Here is a 15,106-nt window from a genome sequence, read left to right as displayed (position 1 = left end):
GCCATGTCAGACCTCTAACCCACCTTGTCCTAGCAAACCGTTGTTTGGCTATGTTACTGCTTTGCTCAGCCCCTCTTATAGCGTTGCTAGTTGCAGGTGAAGATTGGAGTTTGTTCCTTGTTGGAACATGTTTATTGTTGGGATATCATTATTATTTTTTGTCTATCTTAATGCACCTATATACTTGGTAAAGGGTGGAAGGCTCGGCTTTATGCCTGGTGTTTTGTTCCACTCTTGCCGCCCTAGTTTCCGTCATACCGGTGTTTTGTTCCTTGATTTTGCGTTCCTTACACGGTTGGGTTATAATGGGAACCCCTTGATAGTTCACCTTGAATAAAACTCCTCCAGTAAGGCCCAACCTTGGTTTTACCATTTGCCACCTAGCCTCTTTTTCCCTTTGGTTCCGCGGACTCAAGGGTCATCTTTATTTAAACCCCCGGGCCAGTGCTCCTCTGAGTGTTGGTCCAAAACAGAGCCACTTGCAACGCCACCTTGGGGAACCCGAGGGTTGGTTTTAGTTGTACGTAGTGTTCATCGGTGTGCCCTGAGAACGAGATATGTGCAGCTCCTGTCGGGATTTGTCAGCACAGCGGGTGGTCTTGCTTGACTTGTTTTACCATTGTCGAGATGTCTTGTAACCGGGATTCCGAGTCTGATCGGATTGTCTTGGGAGAAGGAATATCCTTCCTTGACCGTGAGAGCTTGTGATGGGCTAAGTTGGGACACCCCTGCAGGGATTTGAACTTTTGAAAGCCGTGCCCACGGTTATGGGTAGATGGGAATTTGTTAATGTCCGGTTGTAGAAAACCTTAAACTAAACTTAATTAAATATGAATCAACAGAGTGTGTGGCCGTGATGGTCTCTTTTCGGCGGTGTCCGGGAAGAGAACACGGTCTCGTCTTATGCTTGATCGTAGGTTGTTCTAGGATCACTTCTTGATCATAGTTGTTCGACCGTGCCATGGCCTTCTCTTCTCGCTCTTATTTGCGTATGTTAGCCACCAAATATGCTAGTCGCTTGCTGCAACTCCACTTCATATTTTTACCCTTCCTATAAGCTTAAATAGTCTTGATTGCGAGGGTGTGAGATTGCTGAGTCCCCCGTGACTCACAGATTACTTCCAAAACCAGATGCAGGGACCGATGATACCGCTACAGGTTATTCGACTGAGCTCAAGTGGGAGTTCGATGAGGACTCAGGACGATACTACATTTCCTTTCAAGACGATCAGTAGTGGTGCCCAGTTGGGGCGATCGGGGACTTTGTCGCATTTGGGGTTGTTCTTTATTTTGGTTCCGTAGTCGGACCCTGAGTGTATCTGGATGAATGTAATGATATTTATGCTATTTGTGTGATATGGCGAGTGTAAGCTAACTATGTATATTTTCTCTTATTCATTACATGGGTTGTTGTGAAGATTACCTCACTTGCGACATTGCTTACAATGCGATTATGCCTCTAAGTCGTACTTCGACACGTGGGAGCTATAGCCGCATCGTGGGCGTTACACATATGTTGCTGTAGGAATTGGTTGTAATAAAATTTACTGAGATTTGGTTGTATATGAATATTCGGATTGATAATATGAAAACTGAAATTGAAAATGCTTACTATGTATTGTGCAGTTTAAAATATTGAATGTGTTGCATGTTAAGGTGCTCATTTTTACATGTATAATAGTTGCATGTTGAGGTGGCATGGTTGCATGTTAACATAAATGAATTAGTGAAGGTCACCAATCTAGGTATAGGTATATAGGATACATGATATCTCGTTGTCTTTATGCACTACTAGGGAAAACCTTATACACAGAACTTTAGCAGTAGCGCTTGTTAAAAAAGGGCGCTAGTGCTAAATAGCAGTAGCGTGTCCCGGATAAACGCGCTACAGATACATACTCAGCAGTAGCACGTCTCTCGTTAAATGCGCTACGACTAAAATTCTCACTACTAAGCCAGTAGGCTACACATAGTAGTAGCGTTCTTATAGAAAGAGCGCTACCGCTAAGTTTGTTGTAGCAGCGCATTTACGTACAAAGGCGCTACTCCTAACGAAAAGAAAATAAATTGAAAAATAAAAAGAAAAGTAAATGAAAATGAAAGAAATAGAAAAAGGAGAAAGGAAAAATAAAATTTAAAGAAAAATAAATGAGAAAGGAAAAAAAGCAGAAAGGCTTAGCAGTAACGCGTTTTGTGAAACACGCTATAGCTAACTTAGCTATAGCGCGCTTTCAGTAACGCGCTACCGCTATGTTTGACTTAACCAGCGGTTTCCTTCCCTCCCGTCCACCACTTCTCCCCCAAATCCCTCGCCCCACTTCGCCGCCGTGTCCCCAATTCGCCGTCGTCCAAGTTCGACGTCGTTTCCTGCCGACATCGACGCCCCCGAAGCCACCAGAGCCGTGCATCGTCGACGCCGCCGGAGCCACCCCCAACGCCACTGGAGCCGCCCTCGGCGCCACCGGAGCCACCCTCGACGCCCCTGCCTCCCTCGCCACAACTGCCTCCCTCACCGTCACCGGAGACGCCCCTGCCTCCCTCGCCACCACCGGAGCCATCCTCTGTAGGCACCCCTCCTCTCTCTCTCATGCATAGCACAAACATTAGACATACTAACTAGCTAGGTTAACTAGTTTAATTAGGTTAATTATCTAGGTTAGTGCAAAAATTTAGTTAGGGCTTTGACAGAGAACTAGTTAAGTTAGCTAGTTTAATTAGGTTAATTATCTAGGTTAAGAAAAAAATTATTTAGGGCTTTGACAGAGCACTAGATAGGTTAACTAGTTTAATTATGTAGGTAAACTAGGTTAACAAGCTAGGTTAATTAGGTTCGTTAGGTTAACAAGCTAGGTTAACTAGGTTCGCTAGGTTAGAGGAAAAATTTATTTTAAAGCATTAGGTCAGAAGGGTTAGAGAAATGGAGTTCCTTTGCAATTTAATTGGGTTCTGTCCTAGGCATAGAAGGGTTAGAGAAAATAATGTGTGTGTGTGTGTGTGAGAGAGAGAGAGAGAGGAATAGCTAGAACAGAATTTGGGTTGTGTCCTAGGCAGAGAAGTGTTTAGTAAGATCATTTTGCAAAGGTTTTTGGTTTTTGAAAAGACCACTATTTTTCTAGGAAAAGAATTTAGGCAAATTTTATTTTAAAGATGATCCCTTCCTAGACTTTTATTGTTGATTATATATTTTCATTGAAGTTGTCATGTTATATCTTTTCATTGAAGTGGTTCGATTGTGCCCAAGTGGCCTTTTGTTGTTTCCAAGGAATGAAGCCGAGTGGCCTACGTTTTGCCGGAATGTTGATTCACTTCCATTCCGGCAAATTTCAGGTGCTCGATTTGTCCACTTTTTAGCAAAGGTCGTGCCGAAAATTTTCGTGAATTTCGGCATGACTTGTGCTACAAACTAGGACATATCGAGTGCCCGAGATTTGCTGCACCTGGAAGGAGTCAACGTTCCTGCAAAACATAGGCCTTTTTATGTCATTATTCATTTTATTAAGGCTTGATTAATTGACTAGATTTAATCGTAGGAAACATGGCTAGCAACGATGAAGGACAGGGTTCTGGTGATTGCGACAATGTCTACCTGGCAACAGACGAATTTTTGAGCCTTGCTGACGATCAATGGATGTTGTTGCTGGGCCCACTTGTTGCATCGGGGACTGAGACCGACATGCAGACTGGCGCTGAGACTGAGACCGGCGCCGAGACTAGCGGAGCCGATATAGAACCAAAAGCTAAGAGGCCACAATGCCTAAACCAGCTCATGCCTACTAGACTGGTGGTCACGGAGATGGACAACGACATTTTTGAGCCAACAACGCCTGAGGAAGCGCGATCATGCTACGCAATCAAATAGGCTGCATCGTATGGACAACCGCCACCATCAACGATGAGAAACTAAAGAAGATAGATAATATGAGGCCCTCCCTCCTAAAGAAGCTGCACCAGATATTCTTGTTCCCGGGCCGGGATGAAAAGGAGTATGAAAATCCAGATAAGGACCCGACAATGAAGAAGATAAACAAACACGCCATGACCAAGTTTAGCGACGCGTTGGCCCCCTGGAAAACAAGGGTGAAACATCGGATCGTCAACAAAAAGGAACCCTACTCCGAGATTGTAAAGGATAATCCTACAATCATGCAAGAGTGGTTTGAAATATTCAAGGCGGCTTGTGAGGCCGAAGCTGCCAAAAAAAGTCGAAGTACATGAAGGGACTTCAACAGAGGAACATGGGGCGCCACCACCTCGGAAGCCGTGGTTACGGCGGAAAGAGGTCCATATGGGCCAAGGAGGACGCAGAATGCAAAAGTCTGGGCATCCCAGACCCCTTGGCGGACTTCACCATCCCATAGGAGCGTGACGTACTTAGGGCACATCACAATTGGGACTTAGTCAAGAAGGTTTTCAAGACGGACCCGATCACGACGGAGTTCATGAGACTGCTGGTAATTTTAGTTTCTGATCAATTCGATTGCATGTTTAGTCATATTTGTAAACGATCCTTGTTCCTTTTGCAGAGAGAGCAACACAGGATTGCGGCCAAAAGCGACTCGCCGTCTGAGGCGTTGGCGAGGCCCAAGTGGGACACCCCATTCAACTGGGTGTTGAACATATTAAAATGACTCCCGGTGGACACTCGGCCGTCGTATGGACGCGTGCACGGTGTCGGAGACGGAGCCACGTGGAAGAAGTACTACCATGAGACCACAGAGGAGAGAAAGGAAAGACAGAGGTTAACTGAAGAAAACATCGACAAGAAGGTTGAGATTGCGATTGAGAAGAAATCAGTTGAGACAGTGGCAACAACGGTAGCTGCCATAAAATAGATGATTGCAGATATGTCTAGTGCCTTGGTTCCGGCCGTTTTCAGTTGGAGCAGGCAAAATCCAGAAAAAAAATGTAGCGAACTTTCCCCTTGCCGACTTCTTCGGGAGCAGCTCGACTAGCGTTGCACTAGCACCAGCACCTGCTCCCGCACTGGCTCCTGCACCGGCTCTCGCACCTACTCATAGCAGCCCATCCTCCGTCTCGGACGTGCTCGGCGGTGCTTCGTCTTTGGCTGAGCTCGACGCCCTCACGGTATCTGCCACACCGGTCCTCTTCAATAAATGTATAATCTTCCATTTTTGTTGCCTTTCGGATGTCTCACATCGCAGACATGTCTTTTCAGGCCGACGTAACCCCGTGCACCATATTGTACACCATCGACGACCAAAAGGTGGACGTGGGGAAGGCGACGATAATGAAGCCAAAGGAACCATTGTTCCATAGCCGCCCGATCCCCCCCTAACGTCTTCAAGGTTTCCGTGGTCAGTGTCAAACTGGGCCACAAGAATTTGGCTCCTCCGGTACTAGGGGGATGACGACGAGACCCCGCGGCGGCTTGTTGGTTGCTATGGGTGCGTCCTATTGTGGCCAAAGAGTCTGCTTTGTTTGGAGGCGGCCGGGAGCACACCCACGAGCACGCAGCCTCAGCAAGGTATGAACATCAACACCCCACCTACCCAATTAGCGTCGGTTGTCCTGCTGGGTGATAGCGGACGGGGTGAGGAAGAGGCTCCATTAGTCGCTGATCACATCGGCATAGATGAGGATGAGGATGACGATAACACTGAACAATATCTCAATACTTGCGCCTATGATGAGTACTCGGGGTTTGAGCGTCATGAGTCGGTGCATGAATTGCCGCCTCCGGAGGTTGAACATATTATAGACGAACTTCCAGTATGAAAGAAGTATAGTAAGAGACGGAGGAAAGGCAACAAAGTTGCTTCTATGATCCAGCCGCCTCAGCAGCCTCGGGTTAAAGACCGTATACCTATCCCCGGTGCGGCAAAATGGCATGTCGCCGGTGAACCATTCCTACCTAAGGCAGTGTTAGAGGCCACACACGGCAATCTAAGGGGACTTCATGAGGATGTGCTCCGGAGAGAGAAAAGCCTCATCGCCTTGGAAAATCCAGGATACCGACTCTATGTGGTTAACGTGCCGCGGCAAAGCTCGTACATCCACTCATGCCCCGCGGACAAGTTCTTCCTTCGATTCGATTACATCTTCGACATGTTTCACTTGAAGAAGCTGGATTTATGTTTGTCCGCCTTTATGCCTTGTACATGAACTACATCATCGGGTTTGAGCAGATACCTTATATGTGTGTCGCTGACCCGTACTACATGCACGAGGGCTTCTTGGCAGTCTGCGCAGAGCACCGTGAATACGCGAGGGACTGCATCGTCGATTTCATGGTCGCTAATAAGGACAAGGAGGCGATTCTCGTTCCTTATCATCCCCTGTAAGTCATCCGCGCAGATATACTTCCTTCGATTTCAATCTTCATTTGCACGGTGGAGGCTAATTAATTTGAGGTGTACTTATTTTGCGTAGCGGTGGGCGCACCATCCTCATCATCCTTTACCCCCGGCACTCCCACGCTCTTTACTTGGACTTGTCAAAGAACATGAACAAAAAGGATTACACCCACATCAAGACTGTTCTCGACTGTGCTATGTTTTACTACAGCGTACGGGGTGGAGAGGTCAAGGACAAGCAGAAAATGGACGACAGGCCCGCCTTCGGCCATAAGACCGACTTCTGCTGCATCCAGCAACCGAGTGATTCTCTTAGTGATGGATTCTATGTCCTACACCACATGCTGGAGTACAGACAGGATCATCAGGACCTTCACATGTCACCTAAATCCGGTGATGCCCATATTATGCAATGGGCAAAGAACATAGGAGATATCCCGGATCATTGACTTCAAGCCGAGTTCTATCACATCCAGCATGAACTTGCCCAAGTCATCATGAAGGAGGTCCTCGACAAAACAGGTCTATTCTATGAGGAAGGGAAAATGTCGCGGGAAGAAGTCCGAACAGGCGTAGGCGCTCAGTGTCTTGACCTGAAGCTTTTCACTAAGCTCGGGGACTATCTCCTGACTTGGATGGATGGAACGACATGTTGGAGTGATTGTCGATATATGACAATGTGTCTGTTTAGTCCATACATTCTGAATGACGAACCTTTGAGTTATGCATGATGAAACTTTATTTGTGATGTAATTAAACCGCCCTCCTCAACTAGCGAAGATCACTCTGGTTAGGGCATTTTGGGTACGATGAACTTTGTTATTTATGCTTATGATATGTTGCTTCTATTTTTGCCAAGTCTGTCTCTTTCTGTTGCTCAACTATGTATGTTGCATAGCATCGACTCATGTGACGATGCAGGTGCATAAATCATCGATGATGAAGAAGTGCAACAGGTGTACCAGTTTTCAGCTTCCAAGCAACAGCCAGTAGTTAGTTTAGGTTCACGCTAATGCGAGAGAGGGATAAGAACTCATGTACAACATAGTTTCGCTCTCACTCATAGTGATAGCTCTTCTTTCGTATATCATTGTTTAGATGGATGACGATGTAGTTGCAAGTAATCGAGACTTGTATCGCTATTTTCAAGATGATGACGAGAGACCACTTTGTGTTGGATGATGATTATGATGATGACATGATTTGATGCTATGGTTACATTTGTATGTGTATGATATGCTAAAGATTCTTGTATAAAGCCTATTCAAATACAAGACAAATATACAGAAAAAACAAAAACAAATAAAATTAGCAGTAGCGAGTGAAGAAAATTTAGCAGCAGCGTGCCACTAGCAGTAGCGCAGTCTAATAAATAGCGCTAGAGCTATTAGTAGTAGCGCGCTTCCATACCGCTCACTACTGCTACGCTTGTATAACAGTAGCGCGGGCAGACACGCGCTCTGTCGAGGAACGCAGTAATTTCAAAAAAATCCTACGCACAAGCAAGATCATGGTGATGCATAGTAATGAGGGGAGAGTATCGTCTATGTACCCTCGTAGACTGTAAGCGGAAGCGTTATGACAACGCGGTTGATGTAGTCGTACGTCTTCACGATCGACCGATCTAGCACCGAAGGTACGACACCTCCACGATCTGCACACGTTTGGCTCGGTGACGTCCCGCGAACTCACGATCTAGTAGAGCTTCTAGGGAGAGTTTCGTCAACACGACGGCGTGATGACGGTGATGATGTTGCTACCGGAACAGGGCTTCGCCTAAGCACTGCTACGATATTACCGAGGTGGATTATGGTGGAGGGGGGCACCGCACACGGCTAAAAGATCAATGATCAACATGTGTGTCCATGGGGTGCCCCCCTCCCCCGTATATAAAGGAGTGGAGGAGGGGGAGGGGGCCGGCCTCCTAGGCTGGCCCCAAGGGGAGTCCTACTCCCACTGGCAGTAGGATTCCCCCCTTGCCTTGTTGGATTTAGGAGAGAAGGAAGGAGGAGGGAGGAGGAAGGAAAGGGGGGCCAGGCCCCCTCCCAATTCGGATTGGGCTTGGGGGGCACGCCCCTCCTTTGCTCCTTTCCCCTCTCTCCCACTAAGGCCCAGTAAGGCCCATATAGCTCCCGGGGGGTTCCGGTAACCTCCCGGTGCTTCGGTATACTCCCGTTTTCACCCGGAACCATTCCGATGTCCAAACATAGGCTTCCAATATATCGATCTTTACGCCTCGACCATTTTGAGACTCCTCGTCATGTCCGTGATAAAATCCGGGACTCCAAACTACATTCGGTACATCAAAACACATAAACTCGTAATACCGATCGTCACCGAACGTTAAGCGTGCGGACCCTACGGGTTCAAGAACAATGTAGACATGACCGAGACTCATCTTTGGTTAATAACCAGTAGCGGAACCTGGATGCTCATATTGGTTCCTACATATTGTACAAAGATCTTTATTAGTCAAACCGCATAACAACATACGTTATTCCCTTTGTCATCGGTATGTTACTTGCCTGAGATTCAATCGTCGGTATCTTAATACCTAGTTCAATCTCGTTATTGACAAGTCTCTTTACTCATTCCGTAATGCTACATCCTGTAACTAACTCATTAGCTACATTGCTTGCAAGGCTTATTGTGATGTACATTACCGAGAGGGACCAGAGATACCTCTCCGACAATCGGAGTGACAAATCCTAATCTTGATCTATGCCAACTCAACAAACACCAACGGAGACACCTGTAGAGCACCTTTATAATCACCCAGTTACATTGTGACTTTTGGTAGCACACAAAGTGTTCCTCTGGTATTCGGGAGTTGCATGATCTCATAGTCATATGATCATGTATAGTTATGGAGAAAGCAATAGCAACAAAATAAACGATCATCGTGCTAAGCTAACTGATGGGTCAAGTCAATCACATCATTCTCTAATGATGTGATCCCGTTAATCAAATGACAACTCATGTCTATGGTTAGCAAACATAACAAGCATTGATTCAACGAGCTAATCAAGTAGAGGCAAACTAGTGACACCCTGTTTGTCTATGTATTCACACATGTACTAAGTTTCCGGTTAATACAATTCTAGCATGAATAACAAACATTTATCATGATATAAGGAAATATAAATAACAACTTTATTATTGCCTCTAGGGCATATTTCCTTCAGTCTCCCACTTGCACTAGAGTCAATAATCTAGTTCACATCATCATGTGGTTTAACACCAATAGTTGACATCTTTATATGATTAGTTCAAATCTCCATGTGAATATCACCCAAACGGTTTACTAGAGTGAATAATCTATTTCACATCGCTATGTGATTAACACCCAAAGAGTGATCATGTTTTGCTTGTGAGAGAAATTTAGTCAATGGGTCTGCCACATTCAGAGCCGTATGTATTTTGCAAATTTTCTATGTCTACAATGCTTTGCATGGAGCTACTCTAGATAATTGCTCCCACTTTCAATATGTATCTAGGTCGGGACTTAGAGTCATCCAGATCGGTGTCAAAGCTTGCATCGACGTAACTCTTTACGACGAACTCTTTGTCACCTCCATAACCGATAAACATTTCCTTATTCCACTAAGGATATTTTTGACCTCTGCCCAGTGATCCACTCCTGGATCACTATTGTACCCTCTTGCCAAACTTATGGTGAGGTACACAATAGGTCTGGTACACAGCATAGCATACTTTGTAGAACCTATGACTGAGGCATAGGGAATGACTTTTCATTCTCTTTCTATTTTCTGTCGTGGTCGGGTTTTGAGTCTTTACTTAACTTCACACCTTGCAACAAAGGCAAGAACTCCTTCTTTGAGTGTTCCATTTTGAACTACTTCAAAATCTTGTCAAGGTATGTACTCATTGAAAATATATCAAGTGTCTTGATCTATCTGTATAGATCTTAATGCTCAATATGTAAGTAGCTTCACCGAGGTCTTTCTTTGAAAAACTCCTTTCAAACATTCCTTTATGATTTCCATAAAATTCTAATTATTTCCGATCAACAATATGCCATTCACATATACTTCTCAAAAATGTTGTAGTGCTCCCACTCACTTTCTTGTAAATACGGGCTTCACCGCCAGTCTGTATAAAACCATATGCTTTGATGACTTTATCAAAGCATATATTCCAGCCCCGAGATGCTTGCACCAGTCCATAGATGGATCATTGGAGCTTGCTCACTCTGTTAGCACCTTTAGGATCGACGAAACCTTATGGTTGCATCATATACAACTCTTCTTTAAGAAATCCATTAAGGAACGCAGTTTTGACATCCATTTACCAGATTTCATAAAATGTGGCAATTGCTAACATGATTCGGACAGACTTGAGCATCGCTACGAGTGAGAAAATCTCATCGTAGTCAACACCTTGAACTTGTCGAAAACCTTTTGTGACTAGTCAAGCTTTGTAGATAGTGACACTACCATCAGCATCCATCTTCCTCTTGAAGATCCATTTATTCTCTATGGCTCACCGATCATCGGGCAAGTCAATCAAAGTCCATACTTTGTTCTCATACATGGATCCCATCTCAGATTGCATGGCCTCATGCCATTTCACGGAATCAGGGCTCATCATCCCTTCCCGATAGTTCGTAGGTTCGTCATGGTCTAGTAACATTACTTCCAGAACAGGATTACCGTACCACTCTGGTGCGGACCGTACTCTGGTTGACCTACGAGGTTCGGTAGTAACTTGATCTGAAGTTTCATTATCACCAGCATTATCTTCCTCACTAATTGGTGTAGGAATCACTGGAACTGATTTATGTGATTAATTACTTTCCAATTCAGGAGAAGGTACAATTACCTCATCAAGTTCTACTTTCCTCCCACTCACTTCTTTCGAGAGAAACTCCTTCTCTAGAAAGGATCCATTCTTAGCAAGAAAATATCTTGCCTTCGGATATGTGATAGAAGGTGTACCCAACAGTTTCTTTTGGGTATCCTATGAAGACGCACTTCTCTGATTTGGGTTCGAGCTTATCAGTTTGAAACTTTTTCACATAAGCATCGCAACCCCAAAATTTAAGAAATGACAGCTTTGGTTTCATGCCAAACCGTAGTTCATACGGTGTCGTCTCAACAGATTTAGATGGTGCCCTATTTAATATGAATGCAGTTGTCTCTAATGCATAACCCCAAAATGATAGTGGTAAATCGGTAAGAGACATAATAGATCGCACCATATCCAATAAAGTACGATTACGATGTTCGGACACACCATTATGCTGTGGTGTTCCAGGTGGCGTGAGTTGCGAAACTATTCTACATTGTTTCAAATGAAGACCAAAGTCATAACTCAAATATTTGTTTCCGCGATCAGATCGTAGAAACTTTATTTTCTTGTTACAATGATTTTCCACTTTACTCTGAAATTCTTTGAACTTTTCAAATGTTTCAGACTTATGTTTCATCAAGTGGATATACCCATATCTGCTCAAATCATCTGTAAAGGTCAGAAAATAATGATACCCGCCGCGAGACTCAACACTCATTGGACCGCACACATCAGTATGTATTATTTCCAAGAAGTCTGTTGCTCACTCCATTGTTCCGGAGAACGGAGTCTTAGTCATCTTGCCCATGAGGCATGGTTCGCAAGCATCAAGTGATTCCAAAATCCATCAGCATGGAGTTTCTTCACGCGCTTTACACCAATATGACCTAAACGACAGTGCCACATATAAGTTGCACTATCATTATTAACTTTGCATCTTTTTGGCTTCAATATTAGGAGTATGTGTATCACTATGATCGAGATTCAATAAACCATTTATATTGAGTGTATGACCATAGAAGGTTTTATTCATGTAAATAGAACGATAATTATTCTTTGACTTAAATGAATAACCGTATTGCAATAAACATGATCCAATCATATTTATGCTCAACGCAAACACCAAATAACATTTATTTTAGGTTCAACACTAATCTCGAAGGTAAAGGGAGTGTGCGATGGTGGTGATCTTATAAACCTTGGAATCACTTCCAACTTACATCATCACCTCGCCCTTAACTAGTCTCTATTTATTTCGCAACTCCCGTTTCGAGTTACTGCTCTTAGCAACTGAACCAGTATCAAATACTGAGGGGTTTCTATAAACACTAGTAAAGTACACATCAATAACATGTATATAAAATATACTTTTGTTCACTTTGCCATCCTTCTTATCCGCCAAGTATCTAGGGCAGTTCCACTTTGAGTGACCATTTCCTTTGAAGTAGAAGCACTCAGTTTCAGGCTATGGTCTAGCTTTGGGTTTCTTCATGGGAGCAACAACTTGCTTGCTATTCTTCTTTGAAGTTCCTCTTTCTTTCCCTTGCCCTTTTACTTTAAACTAGTGGTCTTGTCAACCATCAACTTTTGATGCTTTTCTTAATTTCTACCTTCATCGATTTCAGCATCACGAAGAGCTCGGGAATCATTTTCGTCATCCCTTGCATATTATAGTTTATCACGAAGTTCCAGTGACTTGGTGATAGTGACTAGAGAACTTTGTCAATTACTATCTTATCTAGAAGATTAACTCCCACTTTATTCAAGCAATTGTAGTACCCAGACAATCTAAGCACATGCTCACTGAATGAGCTATTCTCCTCCATCTTGTAGGCAAAGTACTGTCAGAGGTCTCCTACCTCTCGACACGGGGATGAGTATGAAATACCAACTTCAACTCTTAGAACATCTTATATGCTCCGTGGCGTTCAAAAACATTTTTAAAGTCCCGGTTCTAAGCCGTAAAGTATGGTGCACTAAACTGTTAAGTAGTCATCATACCGAGCTTTGTCAAATGTTCATAACGTTTGCCTCTGCTCCTACAATAGGTCCGTCACCTAGCGGTGCATCAAGGTCATAATTCTTTTTTGCAGCAATGAGGATAATCCTCAGATCACGGATCTAGTCCACATCATTGCTACTATCATTATTCAACATAGTTTTTCTCTAGGAACATATCAAAAAATAAACGGGGAGCTACAGCGCGAGCTATTGATCTAGAACATAGTTATGCAAATACTATCAGGACTAAGTTGATGATAAATTAAAGTTCAATTCATCATATTACTTAACAACTCCCACTTAGATAGACATCCCTCTAGTCATCTAAATAATCACGTGATCCAAATCAACTAAAACATGTCCGATCATCACGTGAGATGGAGTAGTTTTCCATGGTGAACATCACTATGTTGATCATATCTACTATATGATTCACGCTCGACCTTTCGGTCTCCAGTGTTCCGAGGCCATATCTGCATATGCTAGGCTCGTCAAGTTTAACCCGAGTATTCCGCGTGTGCAAATCTGGTTTGCACCCGTTGTATATGAACGTATAGCTTATCACACCCGATCATCACGTGGTGTCTCGGCACGACGAACTGTCACAACGGTGCATACTCAGGGAGAACACTTATACCTTGAAATTTAGTGAGAGATCATCTTATAATGCTACTGCCGAACTAAGCAAAATAAGATACATAAAGGATAAACATCACATGCAATCAAAATATGTGACATGATACGGCCATCATCATCTTGTGCCTTTGATCTCCATCTCTAAAACACCGTCATGATCTCTATCGTTGCCGGCATGACACCATGATCTCCATCATCATGATCTCTATCAACGTGTCATCAACTATTGCTTTTGCAACTATTGCTATCGCACAACGATAAAGTAAAGCAATTATACGGCGTTGGCATCTTATGAAATAAAGAGACAACCATAAGGCTCCTGCCAGTTTTCGATAACTTTAACAAAACATGATCATCTCATACAACAATTTATATCTCATCATGTCTTGACCATATCACATCACAACATGCCCTGCAAAAACAAGTTAGACGTCCTCTACTTTGTTGTTGCAAGTTTTATGTGCCTGCTACGGGCTTAGCAAGAACCGTTCTTACCTACGCATCAAAAAATCATAACGCGGTATAGTGATTGCTTTTTGATCTACAGAAAGAACCTTGTTCATTGAATCTGATTCAACTAAAATTGGAGAAACAGACACCCACTAGCCACCTGTGTGTGAAGCACGTCGGTAGAACCAGTCTCGCGTAAGCGTATGCGTAATGTCGGTCTGAGCCGCTTCATCCAACAATACCGCCGAATCAAGAATCAACTAGTGACGGCAATAAATATGTATATACCCACGCCCACAACTCCTTTGTGTTCTACTTGTGCATATAACATCTACGCATAGACCTGGCTCGGATGCCACTGTCGAGGAACGCAGTAATTTCAAAAAAATTCCTACGCACACGCAAGATCATGGTGATGCACAGCAACGAGAGGGGAGAGTATCGTCTACGTACCCTCATAGACCGTAAGCGGAAGCGTTATGACAACGCGGTTGATGTAGTCGTACGTCTTCACGATCTACCGATCTAGCATGAAGGTATGGCACCTCCGCGATCTGCACACGTTCGGCTCGGTGACGTCCCGCAAACTCACGATCCAGTAGAGCTTCGAGGGAGAGTTTCGTCAACACGACGGCGTGATGACGGTGATGATGTTGCTACCGGAACAGGGCTTCGCCTAAGCACCGCTACGATATTACCGAGGTGGATTATGGTGGAGGGGGGCACCGCACACGGCTAAAAGATCAATGTTCAACCTGTGTGTCCATGGGGTGCCTCCCTCCCCCGTATATAAAGGAGTGGAGGAGGGGGAGGGGGGCGGCCTCCTAGGCGTGCCCCAAGGGGAGTCCTACTCCCACCGGGAGTAGGATTCCCCCCTTGCCTTGTTGGATTTA

Source organism: Triticum dicoccoides, chromosome 1A (genome assembly GCF_002162155.2).
Source record: "Triticum dicoccoides isolate Atlit2015 ecotype Zavitan chromosome 1A, WEW_v2.0, whole genome shotgun sequence".
Classification (NCBI taxonomy): domain Eukaryota; kingdom Viridiplantae; phylum Streptophyta; class Magnoliopsida; order Poales; family Poaceae; genus Triticum; species Triticum dicoccoides.
This window is presented reverse-complemented; position numbering follows the sequence as displayed.